Below are 13,174 nucleotides of genomic sequence, written 5' to 3'. Positions count from 1 at the left end.
GAGAGATTATCAGGACTTGGACTAACTCTGGCAGAACAACTCAGAATTTGTTAAGTAGTGGAAACTGGAAAGAGGGCTTAGGTTATGGAGATGATAAGAATGATAAAGGAACTGTAGAAATTAAGCCTATAGTTGTTAAACAAAAGCCAAAGTTAAAACATGTTAAGTTCGTAGCTGTAAAGTCTGATACTGAGAAATCAGAAGTTAAAGAGGAATTAATTTTTGACAAACTAAAATAGGAAAAGACAACTGAAGTTAACGTAGGCTTAATGACAAAGAAGCATCTTAAGCATAAGCTGAAAGATGTTAAGAATGTAAACAAGGTAAAGTCACCTAGGAAAAATAAGAATGGAAAGGAAGGTGTGAATAAAAGCAATGGTTATAAGTCTGTTCGTAATGCTCCTAGAAAAATATGTCATAACTGTGGAAGTTCTAACCATCTGGCTTCTTTTTTTCAGGAAGAATAAGAACATAAACTCCTTACCTTCAAAGTCAGGAGTTAAGAGTCAGTCTGTTAGATATAGGCCACAAAATCCTTGTTTTCATTGTGGTAGTTCATGGCATTCCATTTATACTTGTAAGGACTATCATAATTTGTACTATGATTATTATCAAATAAAACCTTCTTTAAAGAAAGTTAGCATTGTTCCTTCTAGTGTAATTTCTGATACAAAATCTGATAGTATAAATGCTGATAAGAAAAATGTTAACATAAACTCTGATGCTAAATCCGCTGCAAATGTTAACAAACTTAATAAGGCCAAAGGATCCAAGCATGTCTGGGTCTTTAAAACTAATCATTAGTGGTCTTTGTGATTGCAGGGCAACAGGAAAAACATCCTACTTCTGGACAGTGGATGCTCAGGACATATGACTGGAAATAAAGCCCTGCTATCAGACTTTGTGGAGAAAGCTGGCCAAAGTGTTTCTTATAGAGATGGCAATATTGAAAAAACACTGGGATATGGCAATATCAATCTTGGGAATGTCATCATTAAAGAAGTAGCTCTGGTCTCAGGACTTAAACATAATCTGCCGAGTGTTAGTCAAACCTGTGACAGAGGTTATCATGTGGATTTCTTTGAATAACACTGTGAAGTTGTAAGCAAATCTACATGCAAAGTTGTTCTGAAAGGATACAGGCATAGTAACATTTATGAAACCAAGCTTTCAACAAGTACTGATGGTTCTGCAATCTGTCTGTTGAGTAGAGCATCAATTGAAGAAAGCTGGAATTGGCACAAGAAACTCTCTCATTTAAATTTCAACAATATAAATGAACTAGTCAAGAAAGATCTTGTGAGAGGAATGCCAAAATCAGTATTTGCTCCTGATGGCCTTTGTGATTCATGTCAGAAGGCTAAACAAAAAAAATCTTCATTCAAGAGCAAGACTGAATCATCAATTCTTGAGCCTTATCACCTACTACATGTAGATCTATTTGGTCCAGTGAATGTCATGTCAATTGCAAAGAAGAAATATGCTATGGTCATAGTAGATGAGTTCACCAGATACACATGGGTGTATTTCTTGAACACAAAAATTGAAACTGCATCTATCTTGATTGATGATGTCAAGCAACTGGATAAATTGGTCAAAGATTCTGTGAAGATCATAAGAAGTGATAATGGCACTGAGTTCAAGAATTTGATCATGGAAGAGTTCTGCAAAGACCATGGAATCAAGCAGGAATTTTCTGCTCCTGGAACTCCACAGCAAAATGGAGTTGTTGAAAGAAAGAATAGAACTCTTATTGAAGCTGCACGAACTATGCTTGTTGAAGCAAAACTACCAACCTATTTTTGGGCTGAAGCTGTGCAGACTGCTTGTTTTACTTAAAATGCAACACTCATTAACAAGCATGGAAAGACACCATATGAGATGGTGAAGAAAAAGAAGCCAAATCTGAAGTATTTTCATGTATTTGGGTGCAAGTGTTTTGTTCTTAAGACTCACCCTGAACAGCTATCCAAATTTAATTTAAAAGCTAATGAAGGAATTTTTGTTGGATATCCACTTTCCACAAAAGCCTTCAGAGTCTACAATTTAAGAACAAGGGTGGTCATGAAATCCATCAATGTCTCCTTTGATGATAAGAAGATTACTGGGCTTGAAGATTTCAATGATCATGATCAGCTGAGATTTGAAAATGAAGACTTAAATTCTGATACTGAAAATCCTGACAGTCTAAATCCTGATACTGCAAACTCTGATGGATTAAACTCTGATATTATTGAAACTGTGGTGACTACGCCAAAGGAATATGCACCTATGCAGGGGGAGCATACTGAAGATACAACCACATCTCAAGAAGCATCAGAACATACAATTGGCTCTTCAAGTTCAAATTCATCAAGTTCTGATAAACCAAGTTCTGATAATTCTGAAAACTCAATTACTGAAGGATCCAACTCAGAGAGCATAGTTTCAGGGGGAGCATCAGAAAATGTTGATGAAGATAGCATGGATCATGGGGGAGCATCCAGTTCTAGAGAAAACCTTCCATCTTCAAGGAAGTGGACTAAATCACATACACCTGACTTAATTATAGGAAATCCTGATGCAGGTGTCAGAACTAGAATAGCTACTTCAAGTGAATGTCTCTATAATTCTTTTCTTTCTCAGACTGAACCAAAGAAAGTGGAAGAAGCTCTTCAAGATGTTGATTGGGTGCAAGCAATGCAGGAAGAGTTAAATAAATTTGAAAGAAACAAAGTCTGGACCCTAGTACCAAGACCAAAGAACAGATCTGTTGTTGGTACAAAGTGGGTGTTCAGAAACAAAACTGATAGTGATGGCATAATTACAAGAAATAAAGCAAGGCTGGTTGCAAAAGGATATTCTCAACTGGAGGGAACTGATTATGATGAAACATTTGCACCAGTTGCTAGATTGGAAGCCATAAGGATATTTTTGGCATATGCTGCTCACAAAAAGTTTATTGTCTTTCAAATGGATGTAAAAAGTGCTTTTCTCAATGGAGAATTGGAAGAGGAAGTATATGTTGAACAACCTCCAGGCTTTGTAGATTCCAAATTTCCAAATCATGTATACAGGATTGATAAAGCACTTTATGGCCTTAAGCAAGCTCCAAGAGCATGGTATGAGACTTTGGCCCAGTTTCTTCTGGAAAGTGGATTTAACAGGGGAACTATTGACAAAACTCTGTTCTACCTCAACCATGGAAAGGACTTACTTTTGGTTCAGATATACGTTGATGATATCATCTTTGGTTCTACAAATGACAGACTTTGCAAGAAGTTTGCCAAACTGATGCAGTCAAGATATCAAATGAGTATGATGGGGGAACTTAGCTATTTTCTGGGCCTTCAAGTCAAGCATAATGAAGAAGGCACTTTTATTTGTCAAACCAAGTACACCAGAAATTTGTTGAAGAAATTCGGAATGCAAGATTGTTCAAGTACATCCATTCCCATGGCCACTGCAACAAAATTGGATAAGGATACTGGATTATGAGTTAACATATTTTAAAATCCCTATTTACTGTGATAATCAAAGTGCTATTGCTATGACAGGTAGTCCAGTTCAACACTCAATGACAAAGCACATCAGCATAAGGTACCACTTCATAAGGGAACATGTGGATGAAGGTACAGTGGAATTGCACTTTGTTCCAACAGATCAACAACTAGCAGATATCTTCACAAAACCACTGTGTGAAGCTACTTTTACAAGATTAGTAAATGAACTTGGAATGGTTTCAGGTTCTTTCTCTAAATCTGCTTAGTTTTTGTTCTGATGCATCAGACTTTATGATCAGTATTTACAGATATTATCATCTTTGTGTATTCTGTGCTTAATTGAAAATTGCTTAAGTATTGATTGTTGTCTGATGTGAATTTCTAAACTCTGATAATGATATGACTGTTTCTGTGATTATTCAATCCAATGAGGATAAATATGCTAGATGTTGACCTAGTAGTCTTTAATATACTAACAAATCCCATGTTTGAAGTAATTGTTTATGTGGAAATCTGTTGACACAAGCAAATTCTGATATTGAGCTTAGTTAAGTTTACTTTGTCTATCTTATTACTAAGTCAAAACTAGAATAATGTTTCTCATCTGTTAAGTTCTGATGTTAGTAAATCTTGTGAATGTACTAAGTTCTGATAAGCCTCACTTATCAAAAGAAAAGGAAAAGAAAAAGAAATAAAAATCAGGTACTCCTTTGAGATCTAAAGTAAAAACTGTGGAAGGGAAGACCCAAGTGCATTGCTGGTATTAAGTAATATGCATCTATTAAGCAAAAATAAATATTTTTTTTGGTGACTTTTCACACTCTATGATTACTGGAGAAATACTCTGATAATAGCATAAATTCTGATAAGCAGTCGTGACTCACTTACACTGAGAAGCCACTGTAAAATGGAATTTCAAAAGATGCACAAAATAAGCACTAAATAGTTGAGGTGGACGCATGCATGAACTCATTCTAAAGTAGACTTCAGAATAATGACAGATTTTAAGTAAAGTTCTTAGTTATGTCTTATTTCTAAGATGTACTGAAGTGAATAAGACTTTACTTTTTGTATGATATTTAGCTTAATGCACACACTTACACTCCATATGAATAATGAAAATTACTGTGGTTATCAATGTTATTTTAGATGAACAGTTTATGTGTCAGATTGCATAAATTCTGAGGACAAGTTCTGATGGAAGTTCTGATGAAACCATATCAGTATTTGTGTGAAGAATTACAAGAATACACATTCACTTTTCGAGTTAAGGAGCCATATTTTGATTACTTTTAAATCCTGATAATAATCAAGTTTTGATGCTGACGTGACAGTATTTATTTACTTGGTTTATTTTTGAGCAAGATATGAATGTGAAACTTGAAAAGAACAAATTTTTCCAACCTACCTTTGACAGAATTGCCTACATTGAGAAAACCCAAGAGAAGCAACAGTCTCAGATTGATGAAATTTTAAGAATCAAGCTTCTCATCAAAATCAACTCAATGAGATCCAATCCTCAGTGGAATTGCTTGTCTCTCTTTTATTACCTGCTGATGCCAAAAAGGGGGAGAAAGTAATTAAGTCCAAATGCAAACCTGATAAGACACTGAAGAAAAAGGATGATGGTAATGACCCGGGAAACTCTGGAATGGGTGGAGGTCATGGTCAAGGTGGAGGTCTCTCATCAAGTAGAGCTGGAACTACAAGTCATAGAACAAGTTATGATACTGGGAGAAGAATAACTTATGATACTGGTAAAAGGATAAGTTCTGATGAATTTTTGGAACTTGATGAAGAAATTTCAAGACAGTTATTTCTGAAAGAAAATCCAGGAATGGACTTTGAGAGTTTAATGGAAGGAGAAGCTAGACTTAAGTTAGAAAAGGTCAACTCCAAATCTGAAACTTCTGTTGTTAAAAAAACACTTCCTATGGCTAAAGGCATTGTGATAAAAGAAAGGACAAATCATGTGGCAACCAAGGCCAAATCACAATTGCAGATAGATCCAAGGTCCAAGGGCAAAGAAGAAGTTGGTGAACCTGTAAAGGTTTATGTGCCTCCTATGGATGAAGAAATTTTTGTTGAAGATGCTGACCTTACTCTGACTTCAAGAAAGATTTCTAAAACAACCTCTGACATGGCTCAAGTTGTTCAGAGTCAAGATATAGTTAGTCCTGATATAACAATGAAGCAAGCAACCTCTGACATAGCTCAAGTTGGCTTGATATCAGAAGATAAGTCAAAGGAAACATCTGACATTGCTCATGTTAAATCCTCAAAGTTACTCCTACCAGGATTCACTAAAGCCAAACAGACTCAACCTTTGAAGACTGCAGCAAGTGGTTTTGAAGCAAGAGTGGTTACTGGAAAGGAAGCAAGAGATAAATCTGGATTGGGTAGTGCTGATGAAAGAAGAGTGCAAAACACAACCAATGATCCAACTTCCTTAAGTGAACCAGGTATTGGAGCAACTCCCGAAAGATTGAATCAACTAGAATCTGTACAGATGGTCTACCATACCTTCTTGAAAGAACACATCTTATTATATTTCATGACAGATGGAAGGGTTTACCATATAAGGGAAAAATGTTATACCACTGAAGTATTTTGAGGAACTAGAACATGTTTTATTCTTACTTCAAGTGAATGACAGAATAACAGAAAGTGATGCAAATTATTTGAAGACTCAAATTCAGAGACAGAAAAGGCTTTATTCTGTAAAGTCTGAAAGCACATATTGTCCCAAGTACAGAGATCACAAGGGTGATATTATTGATATGAAGCCTAATACTGCAAAGATCAGAACATATCTTGGTATTAAGGGACTTGAATTCAATCTAGAGTCTGACAAAGCCTATGTCATAAGACTAGATCAGGAGTTGAGAAAAGCAAAAATTAATGATCTCAGATATGCTATCTTCCAAACTCGTGAAGATACTGCAGAACTCAAAGATGCTAAAAGGAGGATGATTGTTGAACTCAGATATGCTGAGAGATGTTTGTTAAAGAACTACCTCTGAACAACTCCTGACATCAAAGAGATCATAAAGTGAAGCCAAGTCAAGATCTACAACTGCTCAAATTCTGATATGTATACAGACTGAAGTTGTTATCAGAAGTTAAAGTTGGTAAAGCTTTAAGGACTATAAGTTGTAGTTATCTAGTCAAATTCTCATGCATTTGTACTTAATGTTTTTGACATCATCAAATATCTGTTAAACTTGTATATTATGCTAATTTACAAGTTGGGGGAGATTGTTAGATATATTTGATAATGTCATGTCTAATATGATTTGTGTTTAGTTTTCAGATCTTACTTGAACACAACAAATCAATACTTAACTAAAATCAGCACTTATACTGAAGTCAGAACTTAAGTTATCAGTACTTAAGGTTCAAGAGATATTTATCAGGAGATAATATCAAGACTTAAAGGAAACTTTCAGATAAGGAAGGCGTCTGATTGAAAGGAAAGAAGATCAAGAGAAACGTAAGAAGAGATATGCATGAAGAAGGAATTCTGTGAAGAATGGAATACTTGGAAGAAAAGTTAACTGATTGATATATTTTAGGAAGCAAAATCATATTCCATATCAATTAGTGATTATCTTGTAACTGTGTAGTATATAAATACAGACATAGGGTTTACACTATATGTATTATCATTATCAAGAATATTATTCATTGTAACCCTAGCAGCTGTCATGATATTTGTTCATCATTGAGAGAGGACAGTTCTATATTGTAACAGAGTTTAATAAAATTTGTTTTCTGTTACTTGTGTTCTTTGAATTCGATTTGATTGTGCTATACACTGTATTCAACCCCCTTCTACAGTGTGTATGACCTAACACTCCAATATATCGCAAGACTTCGCTAATAATAACCATGCATTTATCTCAAGATAATGCATCAATATATTACATCACAACAACAGTATAACGGGTAGAAAACTTGCCTGAGTGACTGGGGGTGGTAAAAGGACTGGGGCGAGTCTAGTAACCTATAAACAATATATAAGTTGGAATTAAACCACGGTCGCTTAAGAAACTAGACTTTAACCAATTGGACCCTAATGTTCGCTTTTGCGCTTAACGATTCACATAAGTCGCTCGAGTACCCTCGGCTCCACTATTTTTAATAAATCAACCGTTACGATTTTTAAGGCGACTCCTTCGCGAATACTCTACCAACTTACCAATTAATCTTACATAATTGTTTTGTACTCCAATTAGTCATTTAAGGGCTTTAATCATGGTTTCAAAGTAAGGCGAGGGGTAATGGTTCATTCGTGAAACGCCGTTACTAAAAACGGTCGTTTCTCCTAAACCGTACATCGGATTCAAGCGAACCACATATCAAAATGAAGCTTACGATATGATATAACTAAACATGGCAAAGTTACAGATTAGTCAGTTATCTTTCTGTCCCGAACACTTAAAACAAGCAATTGAATGAAAATGGGCATTACGAAGGCTATGTTTACGCGATTACCAAAGTTTAAACTACTCCAATCAACCACAAATCAACTCATAACCACCAATACAACAAAACTTCATCCAAACCTTACTACATCAGTCCATAACCTCATGATTTTTCCAACTCATTCAATCACAAACAAGAGCTACTAACTATACTTAAGGTTCATTAACCAATAACCAAGATTTATAACTCAAAATCATTACAAAACCTACCAAACTCTAAACATACAAGAATCATGCTTCTCATGAACTATATTAACCTCCAACGCCTATAAATAGAAGCTTCTTTCAGCGCCGGACTTGAGTCAAATTGATCGTGTCATCAAAACCACTCCTAAATACTCAAAGTAAAGCTTAGGGTATGAGGTTTTACCTTCCTTGGTGAGTAGAAGTAACTAAGAAGCTTGAAATAGCCCTTGAAAGTCCTTACCAAAGCTAAATCTAACCAAAAACACAAGATCAAACAATTTAAAATTCTTAAAAACACTATTCACTCTCTTCTTCAATGATTTATTAAAAAAGATTGTGAAGGAATTGGGAGCTTAAACTCCTAGGATAGCCATAACTAAACATAAGGGACCTTGGATAATTACCTTGCAAATTAACAAAGCTTGGATCTTGAGTTTTGGATTTCCTTCTTCTTGAAATAGGGGGGGGGGGGGGGGCGGGAGCTTTGTTCTTGAGAACAAGAAGTCAATTTTCTGTTTGGTGAAATGAATTAGTTGATTAATTCTTTTTATGGCTTGGCTACTTTTTAGATCTACCATGGTAACTTTTACTTGGTTATAAATCAACCAACAAATTAAAACTCCTTGTCATGCTTATGTCACCATGCTTGTATCATCTTTTTAACACATGTCTTCTCCTTGTGGTGTGATGATATCATCATCTACTAACCTCTTTGATTAACCCTTAATTACTTGGCTAATGACCGCTTATCTGTTATACGGTTCGCTTAACTTTTGTTCTCGTTCGTTGTTTTGAGGGATCATACCCGGGATCTTATTACTTGGGTTCCCCTAAACCTTTCTCAATATTTTATATTCCTTTTATGATCCTCACTTATAATCCTTAAATTTAAATCCTTTTAATCATGTTACCTTATGCTCAATTCTTTTGGTATCTGGTGAAGTTTCGGGAAAAATCAAAGTATTTGAATTTGGATTCTGACGATCTTTACATACACTCATATACTTTATGGAGTACTAATAAGATCTCAGAATATAAATAAAAGAACTTCTACATAGTGTTGCATGAAAAATTTCCTTAATCAATAAAATCACTATTCATAAGGATTACAAAAAGTCTAAAATTTGTGGGGTATTACAAATACCACTTGTTAGGTATGAAGTGCAACAAATAGGGGGTGAATGTGTTTTCTTGAATTTCTTGATTTTTACTATCTTAAAAAATTGAGTTGTGCTTTGGCTCTGAAACTTAAATAGCTAGATATAAATTTGTAGTGATAAATAACACGATGTAAAAGACACAAGCTATTATCAAAAATCCCTTGATTTCTATTAAATCAAATTGGTTGTGCTACAAAAATGTGTTCTTGAATAACAAGAACTCAGCTACTTCTCTTGAGAGAACCGAAGATTCTAGATCTATTTTTGTTACTCCTAAGAAAAGGACATGTTTTATAGAACAACATGCATAATTTACAGGAATTGCACTAAAATAGACTAACACATTTTCTAAAGCTAATTTGTTTATTTCTATTCTAATTGCAGCAAATCTGCATATAATCTTTTAGGTATGTGACCCTACTTTGTCCAATTTATCCTGGCCCTTGATTTTGCACTCCTCAAGCTGCATTTTTAGACTTTCCATTTCAGCACGGTTTGCTGATGGATAATCTTGAATCTTCAAGTTGGTTATATTCTGTAAATTTGAGTTGTTATCGAGATCTTCATTACTGTGTAGGGATGTCTCATGTCGATATATAGAATGACTTATCGATATCTCTAGTTCTCTATATGTAGTTTATCTTGTCGATATCTCTACTTCTCTACATGCAGTTTTGACTTGTTGATATCTTCACTCCTCTACGTGCAGTTTTGACTTGTCGACATCTCCACATCCCTACATGCAGTTTTGACTTTTCGACATCTCCCATTCTCTACATGCAATTTGACTTGTCGACATCTTCACTTCTCTCTACATACAGTTTTGACTTGTCGATATGTCTACATCTCTACATTCCTTGGACTTCTCTACAAGTAGAATGACATCTCTATAAGTATAATGACATCTCTACAAGTAAAATGATATTTCTACATGTAGAGTGACTTCTCTACAAGTTATTTTGACTTCTGGATAGATATCTCAATACATCTTGACCTATAACTTGTCGATATGTGACTTAAAACATTTTTCCAAAAATAATATTATTCAATTCCAAGCTTTTACCCTTCGCTCTGAGGCATGATCAGGCTTAATCTTCTTTCAGAGTTTATTCCTTAGCTTGATGGTTGTTCATAGAAAATCTTTCAGTCTAATCTTCTTAACATTTTTACAGACTATAGAGATACAATTACAAAATACAAAAAGATTATCATACAACTAAATATTAGGGCTGTAAGAGTGACTTAGTCTTGTTATGTAGAGGTATGTCTTGCACAACAGTTTTGCACCAAAACTTTAAAAAAAGTGAGAACTGGACCGAATATGAATTAGTTAAGACCCGAACTCGAATTGAAATTTCAGTACGGTTCTCAATTTTAAAGTGGGAAATCCTGACTCCTAATTGAGAGTAAACTCGACAATAATAAATTGTGATTTCTGAATTTTTTTTATTAATGAACAATATTAGTGGGAACGGAAGAGTATTCAGTTTCGTTAGGATCTTCTATTGGAGCACCCCCAAACTGAACTGAGTTATGCTGAGAAAAAGGTATGTTAATGTGCAACTTCTTGAAAACCTCCAAAAACTTAGTAAATTGCTTGTCGAACTTCTGCTTCTGAAGTCTTTTAGGATATGGAGGTGGCGGATAGACTTGTTTGACTCCTATATTCTGCTCTGGAGGAGTGTTTTCAACAGCATTCTTCTTCTGTTCAGCTTCGCCATCCTTTTTCTCAGCAGAATTAGCCAAGATTTCACTTTCTGAAGTTTGAGAGGGCGCGGGCGCACTGCTGATGGGCGCGGGCGCGCCTGCATTCTGGAAAAAAATTCAGATTCTGCGTCTTGATAATTTTGAGGGTTTGCGACCTTTCCAGACCTCAAGGTGATTGCATTAATCTGTTCTTTGACTTCCCTCTTTCCTGGATTAGCTTTTGTGTCACTAGGAAGAGTTCCTTGAGGTCGACTCAACAGTGCATTAGCAATTTGCCCTATTTGGTTCTCCAGAGTCTTGATTGAAACCGCTTGGCTTTTGCACATAAGCCTCGACTCCTTCAATTCAGATTTTTCATTAACAAATTGAGCTGGACCTCCATGAGATTGTTGTTGCATTCCCTGTGGCTGAAACTGATGTCTTGGTGTAAACTGTTGCTGGAAACCAGGAGGATTGAATTGTTTTTTTCCAAACTGTTGGTACGGCTGTTGCATTGCATTCTGATTGTTGCTCCAGCTGAAGTTCGGATGATTACGGTTGTTAGGATGGTACGTGGCAGGAACTGGCTGCTGCAGCCTCTGAAAGTTGGTCACAAAATGAGCTAATTCACAAGATATAGCACAATGCTCTGTCGCAGGTGCACCTCACATAGCCCACAAACACTGGCTATCTGATTAACTCCATAGTTGGCCAAAGAATCAATTTTTATAGCTATCGCCTTTAGCTGAGCAGTGATAGTCGTAGTTGTATCCACCTCAAGAACTCCTGCTACCTTGCCCAGTGGCATTCTCTGGGTTGGGTTATGATATTCATTTGTATCCATCATCTCGATCAGCATATAAGCTTCCTCATAGCTTTTAGCCCATAGAGCTCCACCTGATGTTGTATCGAGCATAGGTCTCGACTGTGCTCCCAACCCATTATAGAAGAAATTTATCACCATCCAGTCGGGCATTCCATGATGCGGACACTTTCTCAGCATCTCCTTATAACGCTCCCAAGCTTCACATAGAGATTCTCCTGATTGCTGCGCAAACTGAGTAAGAGCATTCCTGATTGCAGTTGTCTTTGCCATAGGGAAGAATTTAGTGAGAAACTTTTGAGCAAGATCTTCCCTAGTAGCAATCGAACCAACCAGTAGAGAGTGTAACCAGCCCTTAGCCTTATCCCTTAGAGAGAATGGGAAAAGCCTCAATTTCACAGGATCTTTTGAGACATTGTTAAACTTGAAAGTGTCACAGATCTCAATAAAGTCCCTAATATGCATGTTAGGATCTTCTGTTGGAGCACCCCCAAACTGAACTGAGTTCTGGACCATCTCGATCGTGCCACGCTTAATCTCGAAGGTATTAACCGCGATGGCTGGCCTGACAATGCTCGATTGAATGTCCATGATCTTTAGTTGAGAATACTCTTTCAACGCTTTCGTTGCTGCTGCTGGATCTCCCATTATAATGATTACTTCTTCTTCTTCACTTTCTTCTTCAACTTTATCAACTTCTTCAAGAACTTCTTCTTCCACTTCTTCAATAGTTTCCTTAAGAGATTGAGAACGTGTTCGCATACACGCTCTATCGAGTACCTGAAACACAAGCAAGTAAACCGTGAAAGTAAAAGAATCTGAGTCAGTGAACTTTAACGACCACTAATTTTCTGCAGTTTCTTCTTTTGGCCGTATCTTGAGTTCTATTCATCAGAATTGGGCGATTCAATAGTCCACGCGAAGATAACGAGATTCTCTTTAATTTGAGAATGGTCCAGCCTTCAAAATTTGATCTCTTATCAGCATAAAATCATTGTAAAGCTCCTAACCTGACCTCTTATTAGCATAAAAATATTGAAAAAACTCTTTTCCTCCTTCTGACTAGTGTCCAGCAATGACTTAACACAAGAACACATCAAAAATACCAAATACTTGAGTCCAAAACACCAACTTAAGCCGAAATGAAGCGTTCTGAGTGGATATAAATTCCACTTATCAATAATCTTGAATCTTCTGGTTTTATTTTGTAAATTTGAGCTGTTATCGAGATCTTCATTACTGTGTAGGGATGTCTCATGTCGATATGTAGAATGACTTATCGATATCTCTAATTCTCTATATGCAGTTTGTCTTGTCGATATCTCCACTTCTCTATATGCAGTTTTGACT

At 36.0% G+C, this 13,174-nt stretch overlaps 1 non-coding gene across 1 annotated transcript; it reads left to right on the top strand.

Annotated features, from left to right (window-relative positions):
- Nucleotides 1–11,975: 11,975 nt before the first annotated feature.
- On the top strand, nt 11,976–12,082 carry LOC141663178 (small nucleolar RNA R71). Its single transcript, XR_012551261.1, has one exon. It is a non-coding gene; the product is annotated as a small nucleolar RNA R71 (small nucleolar RNA).
- Nucleotides 12,083–13,174: the final 1,092 nt, after the last annotated feature.

This window comes from Apium graveolens, chromosome 5, assembly GCF_009905375.1.
Source record: "Apium graveolens cultivar Ventura chromosome 5, ASM990537v1, whole genome shotgun sequence".
Classification (NCBI taxonomy): domain Eukaryota; kingdom Viridiplantae; phylum Streptophyta; class Magnoliopsida; order Apiales; family Apiaceae; genus Apium; species Apium graveolens.
This window is presented reverse-complemented; position numbering and strand designations above follow the sequence as displayed.